The sequence below is a fragment of the Musa acuminata genome, unplaced genomic scaffold, assembly GCF_036884655.1.
Source record: "Musa acuminata AAA Group cultivar baxijiao unplaced genomic scaffold, Cavendish_Baxijiao_AAA HiC_scaffold_857, whole genome shotgun sequence".
Taxonomy (NCBI): Eukaryota; Viridiplantae; Streptophyta; class Magnoliopsida; order Zingiberales; family Musaceae; genus Musa; species Musa acuminata.
In genome coordinates, this window is record NW_027021082.1 from 42,501 (window position 1) to 47,500 (window position 5,000).

Genomic DNA, 5,000 nt, shown 5'->3' on the forward strand with positions numbered 1-5,000 from the left:
CCTGGAACCCCCCGGGTGGCACAGGGCTGGATGGGGCTTTCGTATAGCAGGGACGGTGCTGCCTCTCGCTTCGCTCGCTGTCCGCCGCTCGCCGCTCGCTCGTGCAGCCAAAAATGGCCAGTTTTGGCCCGTTTTTGGGCCGTTTTGGCCAGTTTTTGGCCTGTTCTTGCATTGCGCGGTGACCGTCGAGAGCGGAGCAAAACGTCAGCCATCTCAGCACCCTGGAACCCCCCGGGTGGCACAGGGCTGGATGGGGCTTTCGTATAGCAGGGACGGTGCTGCCTCTCGCTTCGCTCGCTGTCCGCCGCTCGCCGCTCGCTCGTGCAGCCAAAAATGGCCAGTTTTGGCCCGTTTTTGGGCCGTTTTGGCCAGTTTTTGGCCTGTTCTTGCATTGCGCGGTGACCGTCGAGAGCGGAGCAAAACGTCAGCCATCTCAGCACCCTGGAACCCCCCGGGTGGCACAGGGCTGGATGGGGCTTTCGTATAGCAGGGACGGTGCTGCCTCTCGCTTCGCTCGCTGTCCGCCGCTCGCCGCTCGCTCGTGCAGCCAAAAATGGCCAGTTTTGGCCCGTTTTTGGGCCGTTTTGGCCAGTTTTTGGCCTGTTCTTGCATTGCGCGGTGACCGTCGAGAGCGGAGCAAAACGTCAGCCATCTCAGCACCCTGGAACCCCCCGGGTGGCACAGGGCTGGATGGGGCTTTCGTATAGCAGGGACGGTGCTGCCTCTCGCTTCGCTCGCTGTCCGCCGCTCGCCGCTCGCTCGTGCAGCCAAAAATGGCCAGTTTTGGCCCGTTTTTGGGCCGTTTTGGCCAGTTTTTGGCCTGTTCTTGCATTGCGCGGTGACCGTCGAGAGCGGAGCAAAACGTCAGCCATCTCAGCACCCTGGAACCCCCCGGGTGGCACAGGGCTGGATGGGGCTTTCGTATAGCAGGGACGGTGCTGCCTCTCGCTTCGCTCGCTGTCCGCCGCTCGCCGCTCGCTCGTGCAGCCAAAAATGGCCAGTTTTGGCCCGTTTTTGGGCCGTTTTGGCCAGTTTTTGGCCTGTTCTTGCATTGCGCGGTGACCGTCGAGAGCGGAGCAAAACGTCAGCCATCTCAGCACCCTGGAACCCCCCGGGTGGCACAGGGCTGGATGGGGCTTTCGTATAGCAGGGACGGTGCTGCCTCTCGCTTCGCTCGCTGTCCGCCGCTCGCCGCTCGCTCGTGCAGCCAAAAATGGCCAGTTTTGGCCCGTTTTTGGGCCGTTTTGGCCAGTTTTTGGCCTGTTCTTGCATTGCGCGGTGACCGTCGAGAGCGGAGCAAAACGTCAGCCATCTCAGCACCCTGGAACCCCCCGGGTGGCACAGGGCTGGATGGGGCTTTCGTATAGCAGGGACGGTGCTGCCTCTCGCTTCGCTCGCTGTCCGCCGCTCGCCGCTCGCTCGCGCAGCCAAAAATGGCCAGTTTTGGCCCGTTTTTGGGCCGTTTTGGCCAGTTTTTGGCCTGTTCTTGCATTGTGCGGTGACCGTCGAGAGCGGAGCAAAACGTCAGCCATCTCAGCACCCTGGAACCCCCCGGGTGGCACAGGGCTGGATGGGGCTTTCGTATAGCAGGGACGGTGCTGCCTCTCGCTTCGCTCGCTGTCCGCCGCTCGCCGCTCGCTCGTGCAGCCAAAAATGGCCAGTTTTGGCCCGTTTTTGGGCCGTTTTGGCCAGTTTTTGGCCTGTTCTTGCATTGCGCGGTGACCGTCGAGAGCGGAGCAAAACGTCAGCCATCTCAGCACCCTGGAACCCCCCGGGTGGCACAGGGCTGGATGGGGCTTTCGTATAGCAGGGACGGTGCTGCCTCTCGCTTCGCTCGCTGTCCGCCGCTCGCCGCTCGCTCGTGCAGCCAAAAATGGCCAGTTTTGGCCCGTTTTTGGGCCGTTTTGGCCAGTTTTTGGCCTGTTCTTGCATTGCGCGGTGACCGTCGAGAGCGGAGCAAAACGTCAGCCATCTCAGCACCCTGGAACCCCCCGGGTGGCACAGGGCTGGATGGGGCTTTCGTATAGCAGGGACGGTGCTGCCTCTCGCTTCGCTCGCTGTCCGCCGCTCGCCGCTCGCTCGTGCAGCCAAAAATGGCCAGTTTTGGCCCGTTTTTGGGCCGTTTTGGCCAGTTTTTGGCCTGTTCTTGCATTGCGCGGTGACCGTCGAGAGCGGAGCAAAACGTCAGCCATCTCAGCACCCTGGAACCCCCCGGGTGGCACAGGGCTGGATGGGGCTTTCGTATAGCAGGGACGGTGCTGCCTCTCGCTTCGCTCGCTGTCCGCCGCTCGCCGCTCGCTCGCGCAGCCAAAAATGGCCAGTTTTGGCCCGTTTTTGGGCCGTTTTGGCCAGTTTTTGGCCTGTTCTTGCATTGCGCGGTGACCGTCGAGAGCGGAGCAAAACGTCAGCCATCTCAGCACCCTGGAACCCCCCGGGTGGCACAGGGCTGGATGGGGCTTTCGTATAGCAGGGACGGTGCTGCCTCTCGCTTCGCTCGCTGTCCGCCGCTCGCCGCTCGCTCGTGCAGCCAAAAATGGCCAGTTTTGGCCCGTTTTTGGGCCGTTTTGGCCAGTTTTTGGCCTGTTCTTGCATTGCGCGGTGACCGTCGAGAGCGGAGCAAAACGTCAGCCATCTCAGCACCCTGGAACCCCCCGGGTGGCACAGGGCTGGATGGGGCTTTCGTATAGCAGGGACGGTGCTGCCTCTCGCTTCGCTCGCTGTCCGCCGCTCGCCGCTCGCTCGTGCAGCCAAAAATGGCCAGTTTTGGCCCGTTTTTGGGCCGTTTTGGCCAGTTTTTGGCCTGTTCTTGCATTGCGCGGTGACCGTCGAGAGCGGAGCAAAACGTCAGCCATCTCAGCACCCTGGAACCCCCCGGGTGGCACAGGGCTGGATGGGGCTTTCGTATAGCAGGGACGGTGCTGCCTCTCGCTTCGCTCGCTGTCCGCCGCTCGCCGCTCGCTCGTGCAGCCAAAAATGGCCAGTTTTGGCCCGTTTTTGGGCCGTTTTGGCCAGTTTTTGGCCTGTTCTTGCATTGCGCGGTGACCGTCGAGAGCGGAGCAAAACGTCAGCCATCTCAGCACCCTGGAACCCCCCGGGTGGCACAGGGCTGGATGGGGCTTTCGTATAGCAGGGACGGTGCTGCCTCTCGCTTCGCTCGCTGTCCGCCGCTCGCCGCTCGCTCGCGCAGCCAAAAATGGCCAGTTTTGGCCCGTTTTTGGGCCGTTTTGGCCAGTTTTTGGCCTGTTCTTGCATTGCGCGGTGACCGTCGAGAGCGGAGCAAAACGTCAGCCATCTCAGCACCCTGGAACCCCCCGGGTGGCACAGGGCTGGATGGGGCTTTCGTATAGCAGGGACGGTGCTGCCTCTCGCTTCGCTCGCTGTCCGCCGCTCGCCGCTCGCGCAGCCAAAAATGGCCAGTTTTGGCCCGTTTTTGGGCCGTTTTGGCCAGTTTTTGGCCTGTTCTTGCATTGCGCGGTGACCGTCGAGAGCGGAGCAAAACGTCAGCCATCTCAGCACCCTGGAACCCCCCGGGTGGCACAGGGCTGGATGGGGCTTTCGTATAGCAGGGACGGTGCTGCCTCTCGCTTCGCTCGCTGTTCGCCGCTCGCCGCTCGCTCGCGCAGCCAAAAATGGCCAGTTTTGGCCCGTTTTTGGGCTGTTTTGGCCAGTTTTTGGCCTGTTCTTGCGTGGTGCGGTGACCGTCGTGAGCGGAGCAAAACGTCAGCCATCTCAGCACCCTGGAACCCCCCGGGTGGCACAGGGCTGGATGGGGCTTTCGTATAGCAGGGACGGTGCTGCCTCTCGCTTCGCTCGCTGTTCGCCGCTCGCCGCTCGCTCGCGCAGCCAAAAATGGCCAGTTTTGGCCCGTTTTTGGGCTGTTTTGGCCTGTTTTTGGGCTGTTCTTGTGTGGCGCGGTGACCGTCGTGAGCGGAGCAAAATGTCAGCCATCTCAGCACCCTGGAACCCCCCGGGTGGCACAGGGCTGGATGGGGCTTTCGTATAGCAGGGACGGTGCTGCCTCGCGCTTCGCTCGCTGTTCGCCGCTCTCCGCTCGCTCGCGCAGCAAAAAATGGCCAGTTTTGGCCCGTTTTTGGGCTGTTTTGGCCAGTTTTTGGCCAGTTTTTGGCCTGTTCTTGCGTGCCGCGGCGACCGTCAGTGAGCGGAGCAAAACGTCAGCCATCTCAGCACCCTGGAACCCCCCGGGTGGCACAGGGCTGGATGGGGCTTTCGTATAGCAGGGACGGTGCTGCCTCTCGCTTCGCTCGCTGTCCGCCGCTCGCTGCTCGCTCGCGCAGCCAAAAATGGCCAGTTTTGGCCCGTTTTTGGGCTGTTTTGGCCTGTTTTTGGGCTGTTTCTTGTGTGCCGCGGCGACCGTCGTGAGCGGAGCAAAATGTCAGCCATCTCAGCACCCTGGAACCCCCCGGTGGCACAGGGCTGGATGGGGCTTTCGTATAGCAGGGACGGTGCTGCCTCTCGCTTCGCTCGCTGTCCGCCGCTCGCCGCTCGCTCGCGCAGCCAAAATGGCCAGTTTTGGCCCGTTTTTGGGCCGTTTTGGCCAGTTTTTGGCCTGTTCTTGCGTTGCGCGGTGACCGTCGAGAGCGGAGCAAAACGTCAGCCATCTCAGCACCCTGGAACCCCCCGGGTGGCACAGGGCTGGATGGGCTTTCGTATAGCAGGGACGGTGCTGCCTCTCGCTTCGCTCGCTGTCCGCCGCTCGCCGCTCGCTCGCGCAGCCAAAAATGGCCAGTTTTGGCCCGTTTTTGGGCCGTTTTGGCCAGTTTTGGCCTGTTCTTGCGTTGCGCGGTGACCGTCGAGAGCGGAGCAAAACGTCAGCCATCTCAGCACCCTGGAACCCCCGGGTGGCACAGGGCTGGATGGGGCTTTCGTATAGCAGGGACGGTGCTGCCTCTCGCTTCGCTCGCTGTTCCGTCGCTCGCCGCTCGCTCGCGCAGCCAAAAATGGCCAGTTTTGGCCCGTTTTTGGGCCGTTTTGGCCAGTTT